Source organism: Notothenia coriiceps, unplaced genomic scaffold (assembly GCF_000735185.1).
Source record: "Notothenia coriiceps isolate Sejong01 unplaced genomic scaffold, NC01 NC01_scaffold00011972, whole genome shotgun sequence".
Classification (NCBI taxonomy): Eukaryota; Metazoa; Chordata; class Actinopteri; order Perciformes; family Nototheniidae; genus Notothenia; species Notothenia coriiceps.
The window spans coordinates 35,907-49,013 of NW_011344673.1; the positions used below are offsets into that span (position 1 = coordinate 35,907).

Genomic DNA, 13,107 nt, shown 5'->3' on the forward strand with positions numbered 1-13,107 from the left:
GCAAGTGAACTTCTGGGACCTTTTGGGTGCCTTTGTCTTCTGTTCCGTTATGAAATATGCTGCAACAACTATATACTGAAAATAATTTACACACTAAGATACACAACCAAAGAAAAACCTACCTATTCCCAACAGTACAGGCTATTGAATAAACAGCTTGTTTATGCCAAGAATACGGTTAAGGAAGAACACAGAGTATTTTTCATTTCAAGGTTTCTCTTTGGCAGGTTAATCATTACACATGAGGCTTGGGAAGAAAAATCTAAAAAAAACAAAAAGCAACGACAACAGCTGCATTAAAATTCCACCAAGATTAACTTGATATATTACAAAATATGACTAATTATACTAATGATATCATTAATTGAAGTCAGAATGTGTTACTGTAATGTAAACCAAAGACCAGAGGCCCCATCATTAAACATCACAGCGCTGGAAGCTACAACCCATTAACTAACAAGGCATTCATAAACTACACCAGACAGCAACTCAATCTGACCTATTAATATCTGCTGATGCCATGTTACATTAAGTATATTATATAAAACTGAAACAATAAGTTGCAAACAATTAATATTGACAGCAATTTTGATAATTAACTCATTTTTCAAGTACATTATTATATCTCTTTAGTCATAATCACTAGTAGTTTCCGAAATGAAATACTAAAAGTGGCTTAAAGAATTAATATGAAGCTTGTTCTTTCAAGCACAAAAATAATAGTATCTAATGCAGCACATCATCTGCCTATAAGAGAGAATGCATTCGATCATGCATACGGTTTTAGTTTAGTGACAGAAACAGATGCCACTTTGCACCATAAAGTTCTGCCATGTACTATGATGTTTCAAAAGTCGATGTTTCTGGATCCCTGCGTGGTATTGTCATTTAGGCTTTCAGGCCACCTTAAAGGTTTTCTGGCTGGGAACATTTGCTTTTAACGCCTGCAGAATAGACACAGAGAGGAAGACAGAGATATCCTTATGATCGGATATGCTGTCAAATGACATTAGAGCACACAGCAGATATTTACAGCTTTCTGGAAACATCTGTAGGCTCACAGAGGACTGTCAGGCAGGCAGTATAAACAACATGCTTACTCGAATCTCACACCCCCATGCTAACCAGGCCTGTCAATCAAAAAAATCAAGCTAGTGACTGCGATTCAGATGTGGATGAAAGAATAAAAGCTGCACGGCGGATGGTACGGCAAGCAGCTACACCCCATGAGCAAAAAACATGGCAATTAATTGTAAAAGACAAAAGAGAGAGTTTAACACTCAAAGAAACAAAACAAAAACACAACAAATGTTCCGCTAATTGAGATGTTTTGCTCAAAGAACAGCAGCAGATCATTTGGTGATAGCTTGAGCTACAAGTTCAAAAATATGTCACAGAAGAACAGAACAAAAAAAAGCGACTGTCATGAAGCTTACAGAGCAGAGGGATGCAGGCGGGAAACAAGAACACGCAAGAACAGAGGAAATCTAACAAAAGACAACAGAACACAGTCAGAACACAGAGGAGCACAACACACCAGAACAGGCTGTAATTGTGTTGTGCAGGACTGACCCCAGCGCATCCCAGCAGGCATTGCATGATGAATGGGCCTGGCGATGACTACATCCCACATCCCTCCTCCTCCTCCTCCTCCTCACATGCTCTTTTCTCTCCCTCTCCTCTCTGTCACCACTATTAGCCCTCCTTCTGTCCCTCCCTTTGCTCCACTCCTCTCCCCAAAACCGCACTCTATTCAGCTGCTGCCATCCCACAAGATTAATTTGCATTCAGTGCACTTAGTCCCCGTATTGTGCTCTGACACAATGACATATTACAGTGCATGGCACACCTATTAAACATATAGTCTAGCTTGAGGGTCACATTTTTTTTTTAATGCAAGATAGTTATGTTGAAGTACAAAAGTGTGGTTCAAGAAGAGAGAGGCTTGATTGGTTATGAACGCAGAGAGGCTCTGACATACAAGTCAGGGCAGAATCATTACAGGAACAGTTAGATAACCTCGATTAATGATTCACTAGACCCAAACTAATAAACTGGGTCAGATTGTGTTAGCAGTAGTAGAACAGAGAGACCTTCAGGTTAGGCTGTGTGAGAAAGAACAGCAGCAGTAAGAGCGAGACGGGGAGGGAGCAAGAGAATTAAAGAGTGGGGGGAAAAGCGATAAAGGTGTTGGTGTAGCTCCACTATAGACCCTGAGGAAAGAGACAGTAATGCATGGGAAATAGGCTTTTTCCTTCAGATTGTTTTTGCTCCTGTTCTCCTTCTACTGTTCCATCATTCCCACGTCCAAGGGGAGCAAAAGAGGGAGACCAAATTTAATTTGCTACACCGTCTCTAGCCATCATACTTTGTGCCTGGGGACAAAAGAAATGGATTCTGGAATTTAAAAAGATGAGTGAAGTAAAGAAATAAAACGGGGTAGTCGGGAGAAGGCATAAGAGACAATAGCACAGAGGGTGGTAGCGAGAAATGAGAGCAGAGTTTGTAGGGAGGGGAGGGGGCAGGAAGCTGGGAGAGCGTTATGTGGGCCAGATATTAACTGTATGGTTATCATAAACCAGCTCAGGGGCCGGGCCATCTGGAGAGGCCACAGGTTTACTCAAACAATCAGATCAGGATGGTGATAGCAACCGCTGCTGACGGTACAACATCCAAACATAGAGGTGACTGAGGGGTTAACAACCCATTACCTCGCCCTACTGCGGCCTCCTGGGAAGGCTCAGTATGGGGTTGTGGTGGGGGTGTGTGCATCGCCCTCAGACCCCGTAGCACACCTTTAGGCTGTTACTAAACAAAGGGTTCAGGGCTCGGTGCAGTGACATCACCGCTGAGACTACGTCTGTGCAGGAGGAAAGTGGGAGACAAGGGCGTGGAGGATGGAGACTGTAGAGGTGGTGTGGACTATGTGGGAGTCACATTACTGCCCTCCAGCTCTTCTCTACCTGTCACATAAGCACTTTGAGGACTCAACAGTAAAGCCAGAGTCTTGACAACTTCAAACGGCTGCTGTGCCGAGTAGATCAAGGCAACGGAGGGATAAAGGGAAGAATAAAGGAAGAGAGAGGAATCTAAAAAGCACCGGGCTATCCAATGTGTAACCTCAACAATGTGTTTCATTATCAGATACTTCACCGAAGTTCATCTACTTCACCAAAGTTCATCTACTGCTAGGTCCCACAGTAGAAGAAAACAAAAAGAGAGGGGAGGCCTCCAAACCGGCCCATTGAGTGCCAATGAGCTCTGGTGGAGCTGCAGCAGAGAGTTGGGAGCCATTAAGAAGAGAAAACAAACAGACCTCTGGCCGGGCACACACAGCACTGCCCAGACACCTGTGTCCCATTCACCAAACATATCCGGCCACTTAACACTTCACAGAGGGGGTAGGGTGGTATTTGTTTTTGCAGGCTTGCACACCACACTATGGTTCTTTAAGTTTAGCTTTTTCACCCAAACAGCCTCCGAGCCTCTCTGTATGGACCAAATGATTGCGGCGGTACCACGTCCCGCTGAGAGCAGCCAGCCGTTACACCACCTGACCATCACAACTGACCCCGCGCGAAGCTGCACCCTCTGAATAAAACCAGACAAAACCTGGCAAAACAAAGCTCATTCATCCTGCTGTCATTTGCAGTCTCCAGCCGTCCTCCTGTCTAGGTGCCTCAGCTGCATTTGGACTGACCTCAGGTTTGCCAGCACCTGTCCTGCACAAACAGTGACAGGCACATACACAAACACACACAAACACAAACACACACACACAAACAACTCCCCACCACCCAGGATGGATGAGAGACAGCCGGCCGCGCAGACAAGGCACCGCCTCGGATCAGTGGAGGGGTTCACTTGGAGCTGCCAGAAGCCAAATCTCCGGTCGGCACCATTACAATTCTTTCCACCTCAGCAGTTCAAAATGGAAAGCAGGTATGCCATCAGCTTTGGTCAGTTTGTTACGCTGGATTCTCAATGCCTAGATTCAATTTAATGAATTGAAATGGAGATGACCCATAATAACCCTGGCAATGCATTCTTAGTTTCCACCCAAAGATTAAGCTAGATAGCAGGGCCCAGTTGCTTAGAAGTAGTGCAGGCCGCTTGCATGCTGCAATGCTTTGTTTGCAGTGAAGCCAAACGCATGCACAGATGGAGCCGACTGGACACCAGATGACTTGCTGCGGTGTGGTGGCATGGTCTGCCGACGGGGGAGAGGGATAAGAGAAGCGAACAGGGGCACTGGGGCAACAGATGCCCTGCTAAAGTGTATCCAGTCCTGCTCTCCTGATGGGATGTTACAGTGCTCCAGCCTGTTCTGATCTAAACGCAGTGTCACAGGCGTTTGCGCTTTTATTTTGTCATTGTCAGTATGTGTGTCTGTGTATTGTGTTTGTTCAAACAGTGTATGACTGACGATATGTGTATGTCTCTTAATGTCCACTAGGTTTTTATATGTACATGTATGCGGAGCTGCAGGACGGAGTCCAGAACAAATTTCCTTATGGGGGCAATAAAGTATATCGTATCGTATCGTATTTTGTGACTGCACAGCACTTTCATTTAACTCAGAGTCCAGGCAAAGCACAGTGTATCATTATCGGCCAAAATAAGAGAACTGAAACCTCTATTAGACTTTGTGTAGGTGTTCACCACTCACAGTCTAACAATATCACAGATTAAGACAGCACTGTAAGTACATATCCTGTTGGTAAACACCAAACATGGTCTTCCTGACAGCAGAGGACCACAGCTGTGGTTGTATTTAGGCTTCAGGAAAAACAGTCAAACAGTGCAAGCAAAGACAGCTACACTTGTTTGGAAGAGAAGTACAAGGACTAAACACCCAGCTGTCAGTTAATAGGTAACTTATAAATCAGCCCTGCCATGACTCCTGCCTTCATGTAGGCCAGGGGTCGGCAACAGGCGGACCGCTGTCTGGATCCGGACCCAGACGCCAACCTATACGGACCCGGACCTGTAATCAATACATTAATAGGAGATTTCAATGTTGACGGGGTGATTGATTCTATTTTAAACGCTATCGACAGGGGGCGAAAGAGACGAGTGAGCGATACAGGGAGAGAAACACAGAAGAAGAGACGAGTGAGCAGCGGAGAGGAAAGTGAGTGAAGAGAATAATTAGCGATACAGGGAGAGAAGCGGAGAGGAGAGTGAACAGGCGTGTTAGCGGCAGACAGGGAGAGACACATAATGACACATGGCGCTCTCCAAGAAGAGGAAAGTGGACAGAGCTTTTAACCCTGAGTGGACGGACTCGTTCATGTTCATCCTGTCCACTGGGAGCACAGAGCCAGTGTGTCTCATTTGTTCAGAGACCGTGGCGCTCATTAAAAGTGCCAAAACACCACTATGAGACAAAACACAAAGTGTTTGACCAAACATTCCCTGTCAAGTCAGAACTGAGGTCACAAAAAATAAGCAGTCTCAGAGCCCAATATGATCAGTTGACCAGGATCAAAATTAAAACTAAATATCGTTCCAGGCTAACCAATGAGCACCTGCATGTGTGTATGAGAATGGCCCTGACACCATTTCAGCCCAGATTTACAAACTCCTGGCAGGACAAGCTCGAGCTCAATTCTCGCACTGAATTAAAACAAAGTGAGTGAGGGACTGCAATATAAGAGGGAAAGAAAGAGAAACTTTATAACTGTTCAATTGTTATGATGTGTAAAGACTGATCTTGTTCTATAATCGTCTGAAACTGTTAAGTCATCATGTGAAACAGTTAACAAAGAAAAAGGGAAACTCAAGCTGCTGCTACACTTTATTTTATTTATCTAAAATCAAGCACTTTTAAGATGCACACATTTTCAAAAGCTATTTTATTTATTTTCTCTATTTTATTTTTAAATGCAGCCCGAGAGGAACATTACACATATCCACAGTATTTTACTGTATATCTGTATAGTTCAATGTTAATAGACAATAAATAGTTGTTTTTTTTAAATTGTACTTTCTTTATTTGATTGGCAGTCAGTTGTTGATTACATGCAGACGTTGATAAAGCTGCAGGCTACTTCAATATATATCACACTAATTCATAAAGCAACTTAGCCATTTTGATGTTCCGGACCTTTGCATGGGGAGATTTTCTCTAACTGGACCTCGTTGAATTTTAGTTGAATACCCCTGATGTAGGCTGTTATGTTTTTTATATTTTGTATTTAGAACATCTGATCAAACGCAGTTATATCAAACAATTGTCTTAATCTCATGTATTCATTGTTTTATTAAATGAGAAAACCCTCAGTAATTTAAATTCTTCCAGTATACAAAAACAAGCTTCACAATGTGGTTATTTCCTATGTTTATTTATTGAATAACCAGTAACCATGCTATCGTGTGAAATATATTTTTACCGAGATATGAAACAACCTACATTGGGATAGATGCTAGTAGCCACTTTGGCCCAGCCCTGGATATACTGTATACGTTCATCAGATATACAACTGTGCACTTTATACATATTATTTTAAATTATATATGCTTGTTAGTAAATGTTTAAAGTAAGGTGAAGGTAGTATTCAAAATGTACAATAACATGATGAAAGTTTAGTATTGTTTTTTTTTTATGTCTTCAAATATCAGTTTAAATAATAGACTTAGAGGACTGACTTAATCAAGCCTGTTCTTCAATAGAAATCTTTTAAACTGTTTACAGTATCCACTAATATACTAGATGCATGGTAAACAACTTGAAGCATGCGTGAGTATGGACGTACACACACGTCGGCTCTAAAGTAGGTGAGAGTTTGTGTGTGGTTTTTGTGGTGCAGCCAGAGCCGGTGAGGCCACCAGACAACTGGGTAAACATACAGAGCCCCCCCACCCTCCACCTGTCTGCCCTCCGTGCTCACATCAGTGAGCTTTTAGCACCAAGTCATAGGTCCAATGTTAATGCCTAACGTTCAAACAGGCTGACGGTAAACTTTACACAGAGCAGTCTTTATCACAGATATCCAGTTCTCCTTGTAATAGTACAAAACCTTGACCCCAATGCTCTAAGTGTCTCAAAAGAAATAATACACAATGTAGTTCTAAGTCCACACATGTCTGAAAAAGTGCATTCAGAATGGCTAGATGGACAAAAGAAAAAAATTATAATCGTATCCGATGACTGATAGCACTTATGATGAGGACAGTGTTAGAATATCCCGCAGTGAAGTGGTGCGTTCCCATTACTGCATCTCTCCATCTCGGAAAATGGCTTCATTAACAGGCCAGAGCAGAGAGCTCCCTTGCCGAGTGTATGAGCACGCTGTACCCCGAGGGTCCTCCGGAATGGCTGAGGTGAAGTCCATTAGCACCCGACAGCTTGTTTTTGACCACTAAATAAAACAGGGTATTTTTCTGTGTCTGCAGTATAAATAGCCTTTAGCTCAGGAGCCCGCAAGCGCACATTTTCGGGTTTAAAGACTTGGTTCTAAGAAGAAAATAAGATTGGGATCCTGGTACTGTCATATTAGATATTCATCTAAACCAAGGTGACATTTTAAAGCCTTACATGAAGAGCAATGTCACACTAAGTAATGGACCAAGAAAAAACCAGATCATGTCATAACTTGTCTAGAGAGTGGCCCAGCAGGATCTAATGTGTTTTTGTTTTTTTGTCAGAAGTAATTTAAGCTCCAGTTAAACTGCCACTGTGGGCTTAATCAGAATACAACAGGGTATAATGTACCAACAAATATTGAGTGTTTTTCCTATGTTGCCATCCAATGTAACTTGCTCTGGATCAGTGTCCCCTGAATGCTTAAAACCTTAAAGTGATGTCAATGTCTATATCTAAACGGTGGCAAGTGGGCGGTGACAGCTAGAAGAGATATAAAAACCATGCGAAGATAAATCCATATCTCGCATAACCTCCTGTTCTTCTGGCATACTTCACAATCCCTTAGGAAAGTTAGCTACCTCTGAGCCCATGACATAGCACTTACTTTTCCCAGTATATGCACTCCAATCATGTGTCATCTGATGAAATGCTACACCCTGACCCTAGTCACCATTATTCGTCTGGATACAGGAGCCTCTGGAATGTATCGGATTCCTGCCTCAGGGGGAAGGCACCTTGGAAACATGGTCCTACCTCCACCAGCTAGCCTCTCCCCCTGTCTTCGTCTATCTTTCCATTCAGCAAAATTCCACTAGAGGCCTGTTTGATTTACACCGCTTCATCGCCCATCAGACATGTGTTCACATTTTTGACGTACGTCTCACAAAAGCAGGACATGTGATGGACAGTTAGAGATCTGGGACTGTTTTCCAGCTGTCTGTTGCCTCCTTCACGTCAAAGTCCCTACCAAAGGGTAAACATCTCAATGAACGTCGTTAACCCTATGCTACACTTGATGCTTGAGAACAAGCACAAGAGCTCTAATGGAAAACCAAATTGGAAAACTATTTTGCCCTCTAGTGCATGATTGGTACAACAACTCTTAACCTATCTCCTCTCTCCAGAGAGCAACAGTTATGCAGAGCAGTACTCAGGGCCTGTTGTATTGAGTATATCTGAGTCACTGGCCTGCGTAATTCAGTCTAGGGAATTATGACAGTGGAAAATCATTTCCCTGGGCCAGGGATAGGAGGCCATGGCTAATCGTTCAGTAATCTGATCTGCCTGCATACTGTAGCATTCAGCCGCACCGCTAGCCTAGCCAGCCAGTCACACATGTGGACACCCCCAGTGCCTGCCAACTATCTGATGGAGGCTAACACTATTGGAAAAAAAACTCTCCAGGTTTTCCCGAGGATTACTGATGCTATCGGATCATTTGCTAATACTCGGTTGTGCTGTGCTGTTTGAAATGTATTTACACTGCTCCTACTCTCCAATACCCCTCGCGATTGCAAAGCCTAAGCCAACAAATGCCGCAGCCACATTCCAGGCAGAAAAAGGCACTTCAATACAAACTATCTTACAGCTATGAAAAAATCGGATTTTGCCTCTGGTGTAATAATCCAAAAGATTTACTAAATGAGCAACATCCAAATGTGTCTGTCAAACAGCAGGCTATTTTTGGTACACTTCTAATTGTAGATCCCAGTATCTGGTGGAGCCAGTGCTGTTGTAGTAGTATATGAATAAGAACCATAGGGAGCAGTACTGTGGCACAAAGCAGTGCTTATACCCAGTAGAACGGGTTGGGGAGGGCTTGAGTTTTGGAAAGATGCCTGGCTTCATCCCCTCGCTAAAGAGAGGTCTGCACCCCACACACACAGTGTAGACACAAGGGGCACTGACATGGAAAAATACAAGAGATGACATGTTGTGGGGCACTGAAGTTCCCAACAGTTACCTTGTGTAAAGCATTAAATGTGATGGTATAGTTACCGCACTATAATTAAACTTACATCCTCCTGTGGAGAGGAGTAGCATTCAAGCAGCCAGCGCAGTGAATGACAACAACATTCCTCTTTCTCTTCCCCATTCAAGCCTAAAATGATGAATTGTCTGTGATCAGTCTTATTCCGATAAATGGCCAAACACCTCTTGGTTGAGCAATTTACCATATACTGTCATGCAGCGAGTATTTTATCAACCTCCATGTGTAGGCATTGTAACCCAGTTAAAGCATTTCTCAGGCATATCTAAGTGAAGATATGCTGATATATGATCAAATGGCTGCGGCAGCAGTGGCAGCCTTCATCAACTGCAAGCGATAGATCACAGCATGTTTGGCAGTCGGTGGGAGCAGTCAGATGGAGGGTTAGAACAACCAGACAAACAGTTGGCACAGATAAATAGTACAACTTAAGATTCGGCTCTTCAGAAATGTGCCAAACAAATGACAGCAGCAACAATCTTTTTTTATTTTATCTGCAAATGGAATAAGCCCTACATATTTATTTCCCCCACCCATGTACAACACACGGCTTGGGTATAGCAAAAATGTAACGCATTGGTCAAATGAATCTAATGATCTATAAAACCAGAAGGACAACACTTTTCAGTTACAAGAATGTCTTCCGCAGCCGAGCCGAAATGCAGGGAAAGTCCTTATGACTTTGCCAAATACATTTAGAGAGTGACTCATTCTCCTTTAGTAATCTCTTACTCACATAGGTGCACGCTTGCACGCGCACACACCCCAAGGCAACAGATTTCAGGCAGGTCTGGACTGCCCCTTTTTGCTACACAGCAGAGTCAAATGTTTATAGTATTTAATAGATGCAGCCTTCTTTGTGGAGATACACAACCAAGCAAAACAAAGCAGCCTCATGCAGTGAAGAGGGATCTAATGTAAGGACACTGCATCATTGTTAAACAGGCACTGTGCCACATGCAAACAAACAAAAATATCACAAAAAAAACACTAATAAATGGGTGTATATCTTTGTCAACAGTGCATCCCAAACTACTTGTAGGAATAGTACAACTGGACCTAAGCAACTGCATAGGTAGAATTGTCTTTTTTTGTTTTGTTTTTTCCCCTCTAAAAAACAGTGTTTATGGTTGGGAAAAAATTGTTTTGAAAATCTTTTTTAAAGGTTCAATATTGGTAATAATCCGCCTGCAGATGATTCCTACAGGTAGCTACACTATAGTCAGTCTGATGCATCATATCACTGCTGATAATTAAGTCAACTTCCCAGAAATCATTTGGACAAATTGGATAACGTTAAAGCGGCTGTTGCATTCCCATGGTAATCTTTTATCCACCTCTGTCATGTGCAGAGCTATTAGATTAGGTGGCAGACAATCTTATCGACCTTTAATTATAATTTGCACACAAAATCGTTTGGCCTTTTCATTGCAAGACACACATTAGACTGCAACGTCTGTGGAGTAATTGATCATTGTTGGCAAATTGTTCAAGCTAACTTGAGAAAAACATTTGAAAAATACTCGATACATCTCAGCAAGCTCTAAAGTTACACAAACAAGTTCCCCGCTTGTCTCTGATACCGGGCTAAACTACGGTATCCGGTTGGATAAAGGAATTCCAATATTAAATCACAGAGCCGAGCAGCCGGACACAGCTCTATCCTGTGCACAAACTTCGACCAGACCCTCTTCAAAAATAACGTTAGCCTCCTTTCTCTGCTGCCAGACGGACGAGCTAAAAGCTGCACCGAGCCTCTCCACTACTATGTCACCGGGGCTTTATGTACCAGCCAGGGGGGGAGTCAGGCCGAAAAACTGGCCTCATTCTCCGTGTGCACCAGACAATGTTCACTAGCCTGGCCTGGGAGACCGAGCGGCGGGGCTCTCGGTCGTGCAGGCTACTAAACATGTGCGAAAACACGGCGACGAGACTGGCGTTGTGTCGATGAACTCACCTTGTTTTGGGTTAGGAGGATTTGGTACAACACAGTCCGTTTGGGGTGGCTGCTGGGTTGTAGCACGCTCGGTTTATGTCGTCGTCGTCTCGGTTTGCAGTCTGCCGTGATGTGGAAGCGGCACCGCGGACTCGGCTGGGAGAAACCGAGAAATCTGAGAATGCCCCTCTCTTTCTGCAGCTCAGTGCACCGGCACTGCTCATAACTGTCGACAGGAGGCGCCAGCACAGCACATTTTTTTGTCTCTGATATGCGCATGCATGGGCAGTCTTCACAACTCCTCAAAGAAATCACTGTGCGATCATATTAAAGCACGGGTTTATATGAAGTGATCTTACTACTATACTCTACCAAAAAGATAATTTGGCATTAATGAATCCTATTTCTTAGGAACAGGAGCTCAGGGACTAGATTATTTTTTGATCAGTCACCATACCATGCAGATTACACGACAAACGCCTATGCAAAACTGTGGATTTTTTAATTGAATAATCTCCAGTAATGCATCAAATTGAAGTATTCATTATGTCTACTACAATTTCATTGGTACTGATAGATATATCATAGATAGATAGATACTTTATTCATCCCAAATTATTTGTGTTATATAACAAATATAATATATATATATTATATTATAATATAATATAGTGACCTAATATTACTAAAGGTAGGTTACTGCTTTGACAATTTAAGGCACTATGCTATACTTTTTATATGTTTTTGAAGGGAATAAGGCACTGCTTATTGCTAGCCTACAATGAATGGACAACAAACATAACTGTTAAACATGGTTTCAGGACAACAAATAGCCTAAATGTTTTAATAAATTAACACAAATTGTCCAAAAAGCAGAACTAATTTCAGTGCAGGCCTACCACATTGGATGATATCAACCAATAACACTAAGAATACAATGTAATGAATTGAGCTTCAAAAAATGGGACTGTTGTGAAGAAATGGTGCACCTAGACGTCCTCTGACAGGTCTCATGAGGTTGGTGATTTTCATTACAGAGTGGCTAGATCCAAGTCAAAGCTATGCTGCAAAACAGCTTTGGCTGTCTCATCCACATGATAGAATAGGGTCACACGTCTCATTAAGACAAAGAAGGCGATGCTGAAGGCTTGCCTCAGTGACAGGGCAAGATACAGAACGTCCCCCCAGATACAAGGGACACAGGGGGATGTGGCTAAATATTTTTCATTTAACCCCTAACCCCTGGAAATATGGTCACAGGAGCAATGAGTTAATTGCTAATCAGTGTTACCTTGCTCATGAGCACAATGCAAGTACCGTGAGGGTTATGAATCTAACTCAGATATTATAGGTAACAGAAAAGTTTAGCAGACTATCTTTTCTGACCTCCTGAATGGCTCTGCACTACGGAAGAGTAGCTTTTCATGCCTGAAACTATATTCCCTATCCTTTGACTCCTCCACAACCTCACCATGACCTTAAATAAACATTAGGGGCTTAATGCCCATCCGTAATCTTAAAAATCCTATGACCCACTAATTGGAGTTTCACACAGCCAAGACACCCTGACCTGAATTGGAACAGGTGGATAGATAAACTGTAAGTGGACTACACAATTGGCTTAGAGAAGCTCACACACACCAGCTAGTCAGCCTGTCTCTTTCTCTCACTCACCCATACCATCGCAGCAGGAAAAAAGCAAGCTACTCACAACAGTAATTTAGCCTGCTATACCAGGATGTGAACATACTCTTATCCAATTCAAGTAGAATAAGAAATATTATCAACAAAATGTAGCCTGCTTGAAGTGTC

At 42.7% G+C, this 13,107-nt stretch overlaps 1 protein-coding gene across 1 annotated transcript in view; it reads right to left on the bottom strand.

Moving 5' to 3' along the window:
* The window catches only part of LOC104947120 (bifunctional heparan sulfate N-deacetylase/N-sulfotransferase 1-like), a gene marked incomplete at its 3' end in the record, with an annotated part of 35,600 nt that extends 24,125 nt beyond the window's left edge, over positions 1-11,475 (bottom strand). Inside the window, exon 1 of the mRNA XM_010773082.1 lies at positions 11,317-11,475. The remainder of the gene's footprint in view (positions 1-11,316) is intronic.
* Positions 11,476-13,107: the final 1,632 nt, after the last annotated feature.